Source organism: Empidonax traillii, unplaced genomic scaffold, assembly GCF_003031625.1.
Source record: "Empidonax traillii isolate 1590-97213 ecotype Southwest subspecies unplaced genomic scaffold, ASM303162v1 scaffold20:size5563877, whole genome shotgun sequence".
In the NCBI taxonomy this organism is placed as follows: Eukaryota; Metazoa; Chordata; class Aves; order Passeriformes; family Tyrannidae; genus Empidonax; species Empidonax traillii.
The window spans coordinates 5,021,697-5,040,107 of record NW_020955213.1 but is presented as its reverse complement, the minus strand read 5'-3'; the positions used below and the strand labels follow the sequence as shown (position 1 = coordinate 5,040,107).

Genomic DNA, 18,411 nt, shown 5'->3' with positions numbered 1-18,411 from the left:
AAAAAAAAAAAAAAAAAAAAAAAAAAAAAAAAAAAAAAAAAAAAAAAAAAAAAAAAAAAAAAAAAAAAAAAAAAAAAAAAAAAAAAAAAAAAAAAAAAAAAAAAAAAAAAAAAAAAAAAAAAAAAAAAAAAAAAAAAAAAAAAAAAAAAAAAAAAAAAAAAAAAAAAAAAAAAAAAAAAAAAAAAAAAAAGAAATAGCAGCCTGCTTTTAGGTATCCCAAGAGGAGGAGTGGAACAAACCTCATCAAGTAAATAATACGCTTAGCCTCAGTTTTAATTTAAACCATATTTTAGTGTCTCAGCATAGCAGGAATTCCACAACATCATTCCAACTCCCATCATTGCTACAAATATTTCTGTCCACATTTGACATGCAGCTATGTGGTGGTAGTTGTGTTAGCAACTCCTGTGCTAGGAGATGGCTGAAAAAGAGCCTGATCTTCACAAAGTTGTTTCTTTTCACTATTGCTTCTAATTCAGCTAAAATTCAAGGTCTGATGTGCAAAAGGTTATTAGCCATAAAAAATATAGTTTTATCAGTAAACCATATACAACCATAATATTCAAAATTATAACCAAAATAACCATAGTACTACTCACTGAAAATGAATGGCAAGAAGTGACTGTTCAAATGAACGGGCTCAACACAACAGAAAAAGCTGGAGACAAGCAACAGAGATGTACAAAGAAAAATAAGATCACTAAAATATCTAAAATAGAGAAATAATTTTTTTTCCCCCAATATTCACAAGTATTTCAGGCAGAAAGCTTGGTATTATCCTAATTTGGGCAAATAAGCAAGGAGATATGCACCAGCCTGCAGTGTGACCAGGCACAAAGGTCTAAGAGGAATTATCAGCATTTTTGGTCAAAACTCGCACATTGGAAAGTGGAACTCCAGAAATGCCCTCCACAGTGTCCTGCTGTGTGTATGGGAGTGCAGATCAGAGCACTGCTGTACACACAAGGTGACTTTGTGAATGGGGACACTCCTGTCACGGGCACAGGCAGGCAGAGACACCCCCCACAGCAGCCAATAAACCATGTTAAAGCAATATAAATCTCATCAGGCAGCACAGACGTGCAACGGGGTTTTGGTGACGTAGGAACAGAATGTAGAATATGCCAAAAAACAGGCTGGGAGTAAGCACATGTCACTTCAGCTTGATGACATTTCTCCAGAACTTCTCTCCAGCAGGGCTGGAGACAAGTCTCAAGTCACCAGATCAAATTAACTGCCCCAGTGAAGAAGAAATGCCTTCTCAAGTACCTGTGTTGTTTCAGAATCACAGAATCATATCAACATCCAACACTGCCTAGCTCTGAATATACAAAGGCACTTTGGGAAGGGATGCCCAGTGAAAAATCACTGAATATTACGGGCAGAGGATAAAGGAGAGAGAGAAACCATTTAATAATCAACTGTCAGGTTGCTAAAGAACAATACAGGCAGAGATAAAAGAGCTTTCAAAAGGTTGAAAGCTTTCAAAGTGAAGAGGCAGAACACATTATTTGTGTTTAGTTAACTAGATAAAAAGCACACTGGACATACATATTTGATTTTCAGTCTGGGGAGAACTGACAAACCAATAAGCCTCAGAAAAAAGGAAAATCAGGCGAGTCACCCCCATCAGCAGCTCCAGCCAGCACAGGGTGCGGTGTCAGGGTGAGCCTGGGTGGGAAAGGGGTGTGGGGGGTGACTGTGAGTGTAAGGATGATTTGATAGAAATGCTGGGGATGTTTTGAATTACTGCATTTGGGGTTTTTAAATGCTTCTCAACTCTGGAAGCACAAGAGAGCATGGTAATGCCAGCAGCCTGCTGAAGCATTTTGTCTGGAAACTGCAGCGAGGATAAGGAAGACCTTTCACATCACCTGGGCACATCTCTCCTTTCTCCACAAAGTCAGGTTGCCTCTGGCGTGGTCAGCTGCCCAGGTAGAAGCCAGCTCCAGTTAAAAGCCATGACCCTTCCCTAAATGAGAACTTCCTTACCAGAATATTAGATGCAAAGCTATGGGGGAACTGCAGCATGATGGATGTGAGCAGAGAGTCACCACTCAGAGCTGCTCCCTGATTTCCTACAAGACCTAAGTGGAGGCCATTGGAATGCACAACGTACCATTGTTGGGTACAATCTGTATATATGTTATATATATATAATATTAAACATATGATAGAAAATATCTATCTATCTATCTATCTATCTATATCTTCCAATGTAATTCCTTTGTTTGTTTGTTTTAAAGACATTTACAGAATTGTCCTCACAGCAGTGCAAGTCCCTGGATATATTGCATTTTCTGTGGCTCAGAAAGGCTTTTTAAACTTCTGTGAGATAATTGGCACAGTTTACTTGGCTAAATTAGAGTGAGATTTTCAAAGGCTGAAATGAGAATGAAGCACCTAAATCCCACTGGCATTCAGAGGCTTGCTCTCCTTAATCACTCTGGAAAGCAGAAAGCTTTGCCTCAATTGCACTGTGGTCTCCTCTGTACTCTGGGCAATAAAAGATAATGCATTTACATTCTATCTTTCAGTTTGGGCTGAGGAATGTGGTTCTTTTGCTGACTTCCTGAACTGCTCCAGTCGTGACCAGGAACACCAGTAGCAGCCAAGTATTTCTTCCACTGCCACAGAGCTCTGTGGAAAAGCCCTGAGGAACATTTTCTTTGAGTGTAGCCTTGTTTGGAGCCAACATTCTCCTCCATTTTCCTTTAGATTTCAGACTTTGCAAAACACCATCCTGTCTATTCTTCACCTGAACTTCTAATCCTGTTTGGAACCAACTCCATGACAACCAGCTTCCATAGGAGAAATACAGCTCTGTATTTCTGTATGGGCAACACAGCTCTGGGTCAATACAGGGCTTTTCTGCTCCATTTGGTGTAAAGGTGATGATTTCAAGGAGCTCTCTTGGAGGAGCCTGGCAGCAAACTGGTTTGCCCTGGGAGAGGCAGAAACTTAAGCTCCTAAAGGTGCAACTTTGCTGTCCTTTGGAATTGTATGGTTTTCTAGAGCAATGACACAGGCCTGTGCCAAACCCCATCTGTTTTACCTGCTGGCAGAAACCAGGAGCAGGACATGCAGAAGCCATTGCATTTCCCAAAAGTCCTCACTTTTCCCTCCTGATGGTCCCACCACATCTCCAAATTGCTGCTGCCCAGAGGCAGCTCTGCAGGTGTGAGCTGCAGAGAGCCCACAAGGGTTCTGGGGGTGGTAGCGGCTCTAAGTGACAGTGACTTGGGAGCAGGGAGATCACAGAATGGTCTGCCCAGCTGCCACACTACAAAACCAGTAGTGATTTAGTGCTGCTCCACCCCACCAGATGTAAAATCCCTCCACTTTGTTCTCAGAAGTGCACACTGTCCTTTTCATTTAACACAAGCATCTCTCTGACCTCACGTCAGCAGGGACAAAAACATATTGCTTTCAAGGACTAGTGAAAAATCCCCTTCAAAACAAAACAGAAAGAAAAATTTTAAGCAAAGAAAGTACAGGAGAGTTTCACAAGAACCACTGGAAGGGGTGGAGGGGTCTCACCTTAACCAGGACATGAGGACCCCCAACCAGCATGTGCAAACTAAACCTCCCCCAGGTCCTCCACCAGGGAGACTCCCTTTCCAAAGAGCTCTGCCACGTCAGTATGCCATTCCAGCCTCCCCAGCATTCCTCCCCAGCTTTCTTTTCCTCTCTTCCTCCCTAGTGCCTTAACCACCAGCTTCCCCTCTATGTTTGGACTTCTCTAAAGCTAGAGTTTTCAGTCGAATCGTAAATTCATCAGATACGTGGTTTTGGTCACCCTGAAACTATTAGCTAGTCTGGGTCAGATTTGTCAAATAGTTTGGGCTGGAAACTATGTGTTCAAGGATGGGGGGTGGTAGGGTTGCTTCATGGCTGAGGCAAGCGACCCACAACACAGATGGGGGCCATGCACTCAGCCCCTGTCTTTCACGACTTTTTTTGAGCTTTAAAAAGTAGAACACATCCTGTGGGAGCCCAAGAAGCCAACAGCAGGATTTTCAGATAGTCTGGGATCAAGTAGAGGGCAGGTCTGCACACACCCCACACCTCAGGTGAGGCTGGTTAGCATGCAAACCTTCATGTTGGAAGAACTCAGCTGCCAGGAAAAGCTTTAATAGCCGTGCAGAAAGTGAGAGGAGCAGGACTGTCCCTGGGTGAGGAGGACAGGAGTTCAGGAGGTGGGACTGTGCACCCCCATCCCTGTGTCAGGAAGGGGTTCCTTACTGACAGGAGAGATGGGAGGGGTGCTGGAGGAGAAGGCACCTCCCCAGGTGGCCCTTGGATCGCTGCCAGCTAACAGAGAACTCAAAGCTACCAAGAGTAGACGAAAGAAGAACAGAAAGTAGTTTGGCTCATAAGCACATTGTGAAGTTGTGCAAGACAAGAAGTATAATGACACTGGAAGCACCTCATTTTGAACCAGATTTTCCATGCCCAAGAAAATAAATAACATGAGTTTTCAGCAATACAAACCAGCCCAGAAGGCACCTGGTGTCCCACATCCCTAGAAAGAGCCTGTAAATTTGTATTGCCAGTGCAGTTACCAAGAAGTGAAATCATATGCAAAGAAACCAAAACTGCTGCTTTTTCTCCTTCTGTCTCCAGTCTGCAGCATTTTCCCTTGCACCAGAGACACCGATTCCCTGCACCACACACTTTGCAGCACATTCCTGTGATCCTGAGGGATGCCACCTCAGGGATTGGCAAGGCACCTCTTACTACTGCTAAAGTAAGAAATAATAGTGTGAGTAATTATAATATTAAAAATAATAGTTGTGTGAGTGCTTGCCTGAGAAGGACCTTTAGGACGTGGTAACACTGAGTGGCCAGCACAAGAGCACTGCATGTGCCCCTGCCTAGCAGCCATCCCAAAACCTTATTCAAATTCACTGCAATATTAGATGCTGATGCAAGGATGGACCTGAACACCACCTGGGCTTTGCCATCCTGTGTGGGCGTGCAACACGTCAGGGAGTCACATCTGTTGGGAAAAGTGAATATCCCTGGGGATATCAGTTGTGTGCCTTCCAGGATGCAACAAAAACTGCTCCCCAGTCCATCCTGGTGTCCTCAAACCTCCATGACTTCCAAGGAAAAAGGACTTTTCACGGTGGGTAGATTCAGCAGTGGAGTGATGTATCCCCAGCGCATCCCACCCTGCAGTCAGGGCCCCATGTCTGGCAGCATTGCAACCATCATGAGATGTGGCTTCAACACATGGGAATACAGCGCTCTTTGTGAAGCCAGTGCTGTGGGTTTACCTGAAAAATGGCTTGTTTTACTCTCTAAAAGAAAAGAAAAGGGTCAAAACAACCTCCATCATAAGGAACAGTAGCATTGTTTCGACCCCACTATTCCTGACAGGAGAGGAAGAGATTCAGGATCTGGCCAATGTTGGTTTTGTTTTGTAAGACCTTGATCTGCTCCTTTTCTGCTGACAACATGGATGCAAAAGAGTGTCGTACCACATATCTGGGCTGCCAGAGTCTGGAAAGTTACTGACTGAACAGGAAAAATGCTGAAATCCACAGAAAAGTAAAGGGAGGATGCAGGGAGAAAAGGCACATTTTGCTAATTTATTTTTTTACATTGCAACAGCTGTGCTTACATGAAAAGGGTCATTAACTGAAGATGCACAGAGTACCAGCGTGTCTACTGAGGCTTTATACAATTTAGGAGATCACTGCAGAGTACAATGCAGGATCATTTAAAATTCACAAACAAATACTATAAAATACCTTTGTAGGTATTTTAATGGTCCAAAACAAGTACTGTGCACTACTCGATAGGTGCAATTTTTCCTTTTTACTAAATCCCATACGTAAAAATCAATCTGTTCTTTTTAAAAACAGAGACTTTTTTTGTTTTTTTTACTACGCTGTTTTAAAAGAATAAAGACGGCTCCCACTGAGACGTCTGTTTAAAAGTTCAGTACATTCTGCTGCCTTATTTTATCTAGCAATGATGAACTAAAAGAACACTGAAAATTCAATCATGATGGCAATAATATTTGAAAAGGCTATAAAAAAAGAATGATTTAGATGGTAGGAAACATCTTTTGCTGAAATTCTGAACTCTGTATTTCTGTTTCATTACACGAAAAATAATACAGGCCCTATGCAGAAAACGTGTTCACTGTGCCACTTTGATGGAAACAAAACAGCCTTTTAAAAGCATGGAGAAATGAAAGGTGATTTTTAAAAAACACAGGTATTTACAAAGAGCCATTTACTCAGTGTTCAGAATCGTGCCATTCCCTCTCTTATAGTTTAGCCATCTCTTGGATAGTTTGCATAAGTATGCATTTATTTACTAATCTTCAAAGAGTCCCCATTTTTCCTAGCTTTCCACTGTAGTCATTAGAGGTCACAACCCTGTAGGAAATATGGGCTGCCATGGTAACACAAAATGTCTGCTACAGGCTTAGTGTAATTCCTCCCTAATAGAAAAACAACAGCAGCAAATCCTGCCTTTGATAAACGGGCTTATGTGTTGTAAGAAGCCGCTACCTAGAAAGGTGTCTATCATCTCAAAACAGCTCTAAATGAAATAAATATTATTTTTAAAAATTTTTAAAAAAAGGGAAAACAAACTCAATGTGATTAAAAAAAATAAATGTAACTAAGGTACACAAAGAACATAATAATTCAGTGTAAGGAGCTGCAACGTCTCAGTGAATACAGCGGGTGAAGTTTGCAGGGCACTGTGCTGCAGCCCCTCAAAGTGATCCCAGCTCTGCTCAACAACAAGTGTCTGCTGAACACTTCTCCTGGCAAACCTTTCTCATTGCAAGGAAAAAAGGCTACATTTCCATATGCCTGAAAAGACAAAAATTCAGGGGGAGACCATCACTCCTCTGACTACAACAAGGTAGCCTGGCCTTCCCTGCTTGGAAATTCCTGCGGAAAAAAATGCATCTGGTTCCAATAGATAACTGGGGTTTGAGAGGGAGGAAAAATAAAGGTTTGTTTGATCTGGTGGTTCATGGGCATTACTGGCATTTCAGTGAAATCCCACCTCAGCAAGAGAAAGGTCCCAGCGTGGCTGGCTGGCTCACCAGGGTGGGGATTTTGGAAGGGCGTTGGCCACCCCTTGCATCTGCACTCTATATCACCTTACGTTTCCCAGAACCATCTACCACTGCCAAAGGCTCCCATCTCCCTCGCCTTCTTCCTATGGAGCACACACATGAAGGGCTGGTTTTCTTTAATGTATTAGCCAGGATTTTCCTGAGAATGTGTTTTTTTGTGCCTCCTGCTCTCCATCCTGTACCAGTGTCGGCATGCTCCTCAGAGGGGACACACCACTGCTGTGTCTGCAGCAATGCAGAGCCTCTCCTCAACCAAATCCTGTTTCTTGTTGTCTTTTGTTTACATTCCTCCAGCCAGTTTTCAGTCCAGAGAGCAACAGTCAGATCTCTACCAATCTGAGTTAATTTTTCAATTAAGCTATTTCATCCCCTCTGCTCCATCCCCCCCAAGTTTGCTTTACTCTTTTTTTTTCTTAAAAAAAAAAAAAGGCTTAATTTTGCCTCATAAAATATATTTCCTCTAAACACTTGCAATCTGCTATTTCTTTCTATTTAGAGGTGTTACATCCAACCCATCACTTTAGGTGCCCTATTCCAAGGCAGGCAATTTGAATTCCTCAGGGTTTGCATCACTTTGCAGCAAGACAGAGGCTGCTGAATCTCATACATCCAGGATGCTCCTCCAGAGGAGCCTTCCTGCAGGAGAATGAGAGTCTTCTTATCAAGGTGTGAACACTCAGGATTTGCCATTGTGGGGTCCCCCAAGATCCCACAGCTGAGGATTCACTGCCTGCAACAGACTCTTTCTTACAGAAGTGCCATCCACTCAAGTTACTTAGAAAACAGACCCTCACCTACTGCAAGCCTGATAATGAGGAACAGCGTTTTGGATCTAATCCACAGCAGAAAGTCAAACCCTCACTCTATCCTGCGGCAGCCTTTCACAGCATTTTACCATTTCCACACACACAGAAGAAATGCCAAAATATCTCTCTGCCTACACCTTTTCCACCTCCTTTTGTTAAGGTGGTAATAATTCTTATCTTCTTCCTCCTTCACCAACATTTGAAAGCCTTAAGTGTCAAAAGATATTTCAGATTTGGCTCCTCTTTCCTGACTACCCAGTTCAGGCTATGAGATACTCTCCACTTTCAGCCTGTGCCCTAGAAGAGCCACTGAAGCATAATAAATATCTGTGGATGTTTATTCATCTTCCTTGCTTTAGTCCCAAAAAGCAGCTTTTGGGAAAGCTCTGCTTTGCCTATAATACTGTCCCCATATACTGCTGTGAACACACTGCTGGGTAGTTGAGAAAAAATTCCTTTACACACCTATCACCACCACTGCACCTGGAAATCAAAACAAGTGCTCCTCAAAAAAACAACTGTGATGAGCCATGTTGTAGAGGAAAGGTGGCATGTGAGGAGGTTTGGATTGGATGTTGGGAGGTATTTCCTCACTGGGGGGGTTGTCAAGCATTGGAACAGGCTGCCCAGAGCAGCGGTGGAGTCACCATCCTTGGAGGTATTTAAAAGATGTGTAGATGTGGCAGCTGGGGACATGGTTTAATGGTGGTCTTGGCAGTGCTGGGTTAATGTTGAGCTCAGTGGTCTTAGAGGTCTATTCCAGCCTAAAGGATTCTATGTTCTCAGGTGTGGGGGAACAAAGTGAGTGAGCCAGTTACACCCACAGCAGGAACTGAGGGATGTCCCAAACAGAGCCCTCCAGGCATGTCTCTTGCACCATTGCCTTACTGTCTCCAGCTGCTTTTTGTTTCTCCACAGAACCACAGAATCACTAAGGTTGGAAAAGACCTCTAAGATCATCGAGTGCAACCATTTGTTCACATATTACCCTGTGGAAGGGGAAGAGCTGGAGCAAGTTTCATGACTACAATTCATTCCACACCATTGACAAAAATAAGTGCACTTCTGTGCCACCTCATCTCCCAGTCAACAGGGAGCTCCCCACATCTCCATCCAGCTCCACATCCATGTGCTAAACCCAGAGACACCACATGAGTCAGAGGCAATCCTGGGGGAATCCGAGCTCCGCAAATCAATGAGTGAACCAGCCTCCTGTATCAATGAAGTTTGATTACACTCACAGCTGATGTAATACTGGTAAAGTATGATGAAACACAGGAGAAAACAAATTGCTCTGCACGCCCCTCCTGCACTGCAGAGCTGCCACGTGGCATCGCGCGGCCTCCGCCAGTGCCGCCATCCCACCGCAAGTCTCCGTGCGGTGCAAATTAGCAAGGCAGACAACCACAGTAAGGAGGAAGGGCTGCTGCCTCTCAAAAGGTACTCCACTAATTTATTTTGACAAGTGTAGCTTGGTTTTAATCATCGATAATTCTTCTGAGCAAAGTGTCTTTGAGTAAGTGGGCTGTGGTCTATTTCGTAAAAGCAATGAAGTTGGAGTAAGAGGAGTGCTCGCTGCAGTGTTCTGCTGTTAATCACTGCTAATAAAAGTGGAAAAATCACTTTTTTGTGTATGTAAATTGTGTATGAAAAATCACTGTTTTGCATATGCAAATTATGGAATTTGCAGATAAGACAAGTATAAATGACTGAGGTTTGGTGTAGATGAGGTACTCCCACTTTGTGCTGAGAACAGATAATAGCAAAGTACCCAAACCCCCTGATTGTATTTCCCTATCCTACATTTGTTAGTTGGGCTGTCCAGGCTCTGCAGTGACAACAAAGAGATCGGTCGCTCCACAAGATAGCAGGCACTCTGGTTTGTAGCCAACAAGGAAAGGGGTGGGAAGCAGATGCACTTTGGGGGACCAGAAGGAAGAACTGTTGACCCAAATCATGGGCAGGTTGAGAGAAGTCACCCTCATTTGAGCTTTGTGACCACCATTAGTTTCCACCCATACAGCACCGATGGGGTTTGTTATTGGCTGATCTTCAGCCCAACCTGCAGGCAAAGCCTCCTGCAGGCCACAGACCACTTGTGGAGCAAAACACCACATGACAGCTCTGATGTACCCTCCAGAAAGCGTTGTAACCATGTGGAAGAGATGGGGACACACACTATGAACTTTGCTCCTGCACACCTCTATAAACATGCCAGAGCTGCAAGAGCAGGGAAAGCGGTGTCTGTCCTGTCCCTCCATGTGCCAGCTCCCCCAGCACCTCCTGCACACACATGCCATGGCTGGCATGAACGAGCCACTGTTTTGTTCCTGCAGCGGTCAATGTAAAGCAGTTCCTTGCTCAGCACTGACATTCTATTCCTCCCATGATCTTACAAAGCTCTAGGACTCACCAGCATTCCAAGAGGCAAATCAACTCAGCTGTGGCAATATCAGAGTGGCAGTTTTCCTGGTTTCCATGTGGGAAGTAAAAAACACCAGATCTCCTCCTTCTCCAAAACCCCCGGTCTTGTTTTAGCAGCACCATCCACAGATACAGCCATGGAGCAAGTGGCAATGCTGGTGATGAGGCAAGAAGGAATTTCTGCACCATTTACATGAAAAATTATATTATGACTTAGTTTCCCCCAGAGCTGTTGGCTTCAAAGAGGCAGTTTTGCTCTCACATTTTCTTTTGAGGCATTCAAGCCAGGGAGCTGCTGTAACCTCCATGTGATGGGTTTGGGTGTCCAACACAAAACAAGAGGAGCAGCATTTGAGGCAATCACCACCTTAAGGATCTGACAGTGAAACCCCGGCACAAGGGATGCTGCCAAGAGGTCAGGAACATCCCTAAACTAAGTACAACAGTGGTTTTTTTATTTAGGTGTTTTAAAATTAAAACAATCTTTTCTATCAAGAGTAAAGAAATTTTGCTGGATTTTTTTATCTACTGTTTTGAAGGCTGTTGCATTAAGTTATTACTTTAAATTTCCATCTTTGTCAATGCAAAATGTTATTTCATCAACATCAAAATATCTGGAGAATGCTAGCTGACATTTCTGCTTGCAAGCGTGTTTGGGGAGCATTTATACATTTATTTGCCTGGAAGAAACATGGTTTTAACTGACTCTCGAGTCACTCAGTTTTCAGAAGATATTATCAAAACACTGGCAGAGAAGCTCAGCACAAAGCTTGGAAGGAAACCAGAGGAGAATTATTTTATAGGAACTGATCTCATGCATCAAATCAGACCTGCATGTAACAGCCCGAGTCATTGCTGTGCCATTTCTATTTCTTTGCATCACTTTATTCTTTGGGGAGCGGGGAGAAAAAAGGCCACTTTTTCAAAGAACAATGTGAGAGCAAGTCCACAAAAGAGTCCTCCCAAAGTAAGTAAGTTATTTTGCCTGGGAAAGCCCTTCTTCCAGCAAAGCAGGTTGAAGGGGAGAGGCAGACTCTTCCTCGGGAGAGAAAAGGCCGCCCTGTGCCAGGGCTGCTCCCTGTTGTGCCGGGGAGAGGGTTTACATGGGCAAGAGACCACGGCCGTGGTAGAACCTCCCCTGCCCGCCCCACGGGGCTGGAGGTACCCAAGGGTCGGAAAACGGAGGCAGAAGAGCAGTCTCTTCCCCACACTGCCCTCCATCATTTCTGACACAAAAGGGAAACGCACAGTGTTGCGTCTTTTGAGCCAAAAGCTCTTTTTGAGCCAAAGAGGGTTATTTGGGAAGAAAAATAATTATCTTCCAGTACTTCAAATCATATTTTACTTCTTGTGGAGGAAGGAATAAATGTGAAATTACTTTTTCTCGCTCTGAGAACTAACCATAACGTTTACCAATTTCATTACCAGACAGCAGAGACCATTTTCTCGCTCCAAAATCCAGTCAGTTTTGCTATGACTACCACTTCCAAGTGCCAAAAAAGAAGGGGGCTTGGGGAGGTTGGAGGGGGGCTAAAAATCACCTGTAAAGAATTAGGTAACAGAGTGTGAAAGGTCTCTGCCATTCAGGAAATACTTCCCGCTGGATTTAATTACAGATTGCAAGTTACCCGCCCTCCCCCTTTTTTTTTTTTTGAACTTCAGACGTACAATAACATGACATTTATTGAATGTGCTAGCATTGCAGCGCTCGGGGTAGTAAAAAAAGCCCGCAGAACTCTGTTGTTTACAATAAACTTTAAAAATACACTTTATATGCCAGATTAATGGGAGCTTTATGGAGAGGGCGCGTTTCGTCCTTCTGCATTAGGAAGTACCAATTACAGAGAGAAGAGCCAGCTCAGGCTGCGGGAGCGGAGCCGCAGACCTGCCCGTGTCCCAGAGCTGTGCTGGCAGCAGCACTGCCCAGCCACGTCCTGGGGGCAATCTGCCTTTTACAGCCCACGCAAGCTCCCTCCCCGCTCACAGCGTGCACAGACATTGGCTTCGGAGAGCGCCTCGCACATTTGGTCTAAATTGCGTGTTTTCCCCTCAGTATCTCAGCTGAGATGAGCGGTCCTGATACAACGGTATTAAATGTCAAACGAGCAAAAAACAACGTGCAAAGCCAACGCAACTCTGCATTCAATTTAGGCGGTGTCAAAGCAAGGAGCAGAAAGGAATGGCGTTGTCTTTTTTTTTTTTTTTTTTTAACTTTGCACATTTTTATAAAACCACCGAACCCAGCTCGTACTTGAGGCTCCTGTCCTAGCCACCTCGCAAGAACCCAGTTCTTTCCTCATTCCCTACCAATATTAGGTTAGTCAGCAGCAAGAAAAAAAAAAAACAAAACAACGATATCTGCCTACATTTGAGTCGCTAATTACACATGGCAATGTTAAAACTGTCCCTCTGTTGTGCATTTAATTTGCCCACTTTGGAATGAGACATTAGGATTTTATTTCTAAATGTGCTGATCAAATTGCGTCTCTGCTTCTGCAGCCAGAAATACAGCAGCTTTCCTCTCTGCGTAGGTAATGAGGCATCCAACACCCTGGAATTCATTTAAAAATGTGTATTCCATCATAATTATCTCCAGTCATTGTGCATAATAAAACAATTTGTTATAGATCAAATGCTGTGCATACGGATACATGGATTTGGGTATCGAGAATGTCTCTTAAACTCACAAAAGGGAATAAAACTCTGAGTCCAGGCAAAAATCTGTTCCCTGGAAGGTGTTATCCTGTCAGTGCTACGGGGTGATTTACAGGATCTGCCACATTTAGGAGCCTCTGGCTTGACTTTTTTTGGCTTTTATGAGCTGAAGAACAGAAGCAGGGTCACTGGAGAGATTAAGTTTCCTTTCTGCACGAACGTTAGGGAGGGAGACAGAGAGAGACACGGCAAATAAGTGCTCTGCTGTGCCCAGAAAATTAAAATACAGCTGGATTATGACTCTAACGATGTGCTTTGCCAGCTTTTGCTGGGTTCACAGCCTCCCAACACACAGCCATGGGCACAGAGAACTTGTATCCTCAGCATTTAACCAAACGAGAAGTTGGAAATGGTTTTCTTGCCTTTTTTGCTTCTCAATTTGTTTTTTAACAAAACAAAAAACTGCTCCCGTTCATGCAGAGCACACTGGAAATCAACAGTAAATTCATCCGCTGATAGATCCCTCTGTAAGGGAGCTGGGTTCAGCAAAGTGCCAATGCCAATAGAGTAGCATGAAGGCAGATCTTTTTGCTTTCCCTGTGCTACAAGCAATAAAAATTCAGGTGACAACTTACTCCGCAGCGTAGCACCAAAAGCAGGAGCACAGGTCCTCCCATCCCTTAAAAAGCACATACACAGGGGATAAGAAAAAAAAAATAATTTGAAAGCATTTGCAACATCCGATTTTCAACCCCTTTTTTCCATAGGTTATAGTTGTATATTAAGGGGGGAAATTGGATTTCAAATTCTGCCTGCACGTTTTATACATCTGCACTTTCGATTTATCCGAGTTGCACAGGAGCAAAAGAGGCAATGTGTACCTCTGTAATGAAGAAACAAAACCTTATTTTGCAGTTGTAGCAAGATATGTAGACAAATCTATGAAAGCTTCCTATTTTATTCTTTTTTTTATTTCCCCTCTCTGCTTCTCGGAAAAAAATAATTTTAGATTGCAAGTCCATTCAGAGCAAAATGTTTTTCCTTGCAGAAAGGGAATTTAACCTGATAATTCAGCTTTCTGTAGCTTGTGGCTCATTTTCACAATTGAATGAATTTTCTTTACCTAAACATTTTTGTTAACTGGTTTAATAAATTATGGCAGACCTTTAAAATACGACTGGAGTTGTACAAGGTAGATTTAGGGTCAGCTAAACAGTACAGCAGAAGGTAAAGGCACAATATTTTAGTGCTTTCAATAGGACTCTATTATTGTTGTTGTTGTCATTATTATTGTTGTTGTCGTTATTAGTATTATCATGTAAAGAATTGCTGAAGTCTAACATTGTTTAGTGATCATTTTTCAAAGTAAACTGCAAAAGCAGAAGGAAATTTTTAAAATCCAAAACCTATTTTGAACCATTTAGTTAGAAAAGCTAAATTAGAATAAAGTAATAATAGACTCAAAGCATGGAGTAATTTAAAACTGCAACAAAACTGGAAGAGGAAAATTAGATATTCAACAAATGACTTTTTCAACCAAACTCCTCAGGCTAGTTTATGGTATTTAGAATCTCTCTTCTTCTTTCCACACTTTCTTACAAAGCAGTTGCAGCCAAAACAGCAACAACTTTGCATTTCTTGGGAGGCAGCTGATGGGATCAAAATGCTGTTTCTTAAACCACAGAACAAACCAGGTTCGTGCCCTGCAATTTTGTAGGTGTTGTTAATAAATGATGGACAGATAAGACAAGTGTATCCTTTTGTGAACAAATTGTGAGATACCAAAGGGATAGTCTCTTTTTAAAAAATATCAAGTTACTTATGCTTTAAAAGTAAATTTCACCATTTTGTACGAATAGTTCAATTTAGATACCTGCTGCATTTAACATTATTGCTGAAATCTAAACTAGATATGTAGATTATGCCTTTTTTTTTTTGAGATCCCTAGAAAATACAAACTAATTAGCCACATATATCAAAATTATTAACCTCAGCTATTCAGTTGCCTTGCATTATGTAATATACGATCCAATAAATTAGGTAACACAACAAAACTAAAAATAAGGCTTAGCTCTCAGTACAAATTAAACTATAAAACATTATATTCAGTGCTTGAAAACACCCCATCTTTCATTTCTAAATTATTTAAAAACTAATAAAGGTGGTTTCATAAAACAAGGAAAACAAACTTGTTCCAATTTGTTGTGAAAAATAATGGAATCTGACAATTTTACGAAAGGACTTTGTATATGCAAAGCTACAAAGGCACAAATAAAACCCCAGCGATTACAAAATAGCTATAATCATCTGACTGGCATTTTACATACTGGATGCTTGTAAAAAATGGAGATTATAAATGTGCACCGTGCACCATAAAACCCCTCGTAGTGGAGAGGAGGAAAACCCCCCCAGACTCGAGAGCACAATCGCTCTGCGCCCTTCCTGCACCGCAGCCTTTCACACCGAGAAAGCTTTTAACCAAATCTGGCTGTGGGATGGGGATGGAAAATGGATGAAATATAGGTTTGTTCTGCTCTTTCATCCCTTTCTGGCAGCGGTGGGAGAAGAGACACTTTGGTGTCGTGTTAGTCACAGGGCAGAACTTCTTCCAGTGCCTCTGCCTTGTCCTGACCACGGTGCTGGGCTGAGAGACCCATAAATGAGGCTGTTTGTATTTAAAGCTGGCTTCCCAAATGGAGAGAGGGGGCTAACGCTGTCCCTACCTGTGCCCTCCGTTTCATCCCACAGCCAGCTAAGGAGAAATCCTCTTACACGCACGAAGAGGCTAAATGCAGCCAAAAGGAAACAGAAAACTTGTGTTTAAAAGTGGTGAGAGAGGCAACACTGAACACTCCAGAAAAGACAGACAGCACTTTGAAGATTTATGTAATTAAATTAATCTGGTGCTTATTCTCTAAAGCATCACTCCTGAATTAAGAAAGCCCACACAACCCAACTCTACATTTAAAAAACTCTCCAAATCATAAAAAATTAACTGATGAGGATTAACAAAAAGAAAAAAAAAAAAAAAAAAAAAAAAAAAAAAAAAAAAAAAAAAAAAAAAAAAAAAAAAAAAAAAAAAAAAAAAAAAAAAAAAAAAAAAAAAAAAAGAAAAAAGAAAAAAAAAAATCAAAGGAAATTCCCAAAGCACTCCCCGGCTGAATCAAAGTGTCACATCAGCAGAGTGGAAATACTGGAAATTCACATAAACTTCGAGGAGATTTTTTTGCTGTTGTTTAGGAACTACGCTAAGCAAGAAAGCTACTGTAGAAACCATCACAGTTTATATAGGTAAACTACCAAAACCAGCACCACACTTTTTTTTTTTTTTAATACCTTGGTGCCCCCTTTTGGTCTATACAGTTCAAGGCATTTTTCCCCCCTTAAAAAGTTTAATCATAAAAATACAGTAACTTTTCACTGGTGAAGTCTTAATCGAGAGACTTGAGGCTGCTCCACCTTAATGACGGTCCACTGTCCTCACGATCGATTTAGCCCCTGTGAACACGCACGAGTAGCAGCTAAGGTCAAAGGAAGGGCTGATTTCCATTAGAAAAATTACCCCACTGCAAAATCCTGCTTTATACAGTTACCCTGATAGATGGGAGGGAAAAACAATAAAATTAAAAAAAAAAAAATTAGGAAAAAAAATAGGAAGAAAGGAAAAAAAAAAAAAAGACCCATTCATTACCTTTGCTACAGTACACTCAATGGGGGAAGGCTGAGGCGGGTGTGCTGATGATAACTTTGCCTTGCTACGTTTGTACGTGCAACACTGAGGAGAGAAAAGCTCCCCAGCAAGTGGGAGCCTTTGCTCGGGTCCAGGTTCTCGGTGTGCTGCTAGCATCGCACCCAAACCTCGCTGGTCTTTGAGGAGAAGAAAGCAAAGTTTGAAATATATTAATTAGACCAGGGAAAAAAAAAATTAAATAAAAAAATCTCATCCTGACGACTTTCACATTGCGGTGCCAGTAATTACGCCACAGAAACAAGATCTTTCCACGTTCAACATCACTGTGTGAAGACGAGCTTATTTCCAGCAGGGATATTGAGTCCTGCCATCTGAAGGGCCAATCAAGTGTGAAGTACAGTATAGTTTTAGACTCAATTGAAAGGAAAAAGCTTGACTACTAGTTCATAGCATGACAACTTTCATGGATTAGCTCAGACCCTATTCTACTCCGTGAAAGGGTATCACAGCATGAAGACAGTTTTCAATGCACTAAACTTTAATAGCTGAGTGGGGGAGCCAAAGCTTCCTTTTGGTCTCTATAGAAACAGTATAGCCAAAATTTGAGACAAAATTAAGATTCCTGGGTTTCAGTCCTGTATTTACCCTCCAATCTCCCTATTCACAAAAAGTCTTCTGACTTCATACATGTATACATATATAATTATACAGATAATTACATACATGATTGTGCGTGCCATTTTTCCAACGGAAGATGAAGGGAGTTAAACCCAATTAACTAATTCCCCAGAGCCCCACCACTGCTTCCCAGTGTCCCCAGAGCCATGGGAGGAAGCAGCGGGTGCAGCGAGGCACCCGAGGAGGCTTCACTAGCACTCATAGGCATTTTCCTCCCATCCCAGCTGCAAAGCTGCGCACCCTTCATAACCCCATCCAGCCAGAGCCCTCACCCTTTTAGCATCCTCCAGAAAGATAGAGATTTTATTTAGGCACCAGCTGCCCAAGCAAGGCATCACCAGCACGGAGCATCTTCACGGGGAATGCCGTGTTTCACCTATTATGCCAGAGGCTGATGGAAACCTCACCTGCAAGGAGCAGTGGAAGAGGACAACAGCATTCAACACAGAAGAAGTTCCCCACTTGTTTTCTAAGAAAAGCACTCTCATGATGAATTTAAACTCTGAGAACAAGGGGGAAAACACTTTCTCATGACAAACTCTTGCCCTATTCCTCTCCCCCAGCCCACGAGGAGAGTGTGGGTGGGTGTTGTGCCCATGGGACACAGGACCAGCCCACATCACAGTGCATGTACTCATCACACAGGGGTGCAAAGATAACCAGTGCCAGCTTCTATGCAGCATTAACCTCATTTCTTGTTTCACACTTGACCGTGCATTCTCTAACTACAGTTCCCAGTAGACATTACCCCTACACACCGACACATAGGCAAACATTTTCTCTTCCCACCTCCCACACATCCTTTCACCTGTGCTGTGGGACTGAGGCTGGGCACGCCCCAGGGTGTTACCTGCAGGTACCCACGCTGTGCTTTCCACCCGCTCTATTCAGGTTTGACACCTGCATCTGGGCAGTGATGAGGGCGATCTGGCTCCCTCGGCAAACTTGGCTGGGCCACAGATGTCTTTCTTCCCCCCCTTCCCTCCCCGCACCGCTGGGATGTCTGGGTGCCTCCTATGGAGAGTCTACATTTCACTATAATGCTC

The 18,411-nt window shown here is 42.7% G+C and overlaps 1 long non-coding RNA gene across 1 annotated transcript in view; it reads right to left on the bottom strand.

Moving 5' to 3' along the window:
- Positions 1-16,380: 16,380 nt before the first annotated feature.
- LOC114065707 overlaps positions 16,381-18,411 on the bottom strand; it is a 29,700-nt gene continuing 27,669 nt past the window's right edge. Inside the window, exons 2-3 of the long non-coding RNA XR_003573035.1 lie at positions 16,688-16,863; positions 16,381-16,494 (exon numbers count right to left, since the gene is read on the bottom strand). This is a non-coding gene — a long non-coding RNA (uncharacterized LOC114065707). The remainder of the gene's footprint in view (positions 16,495-16,687; positions 16,864-18,411) is intronic.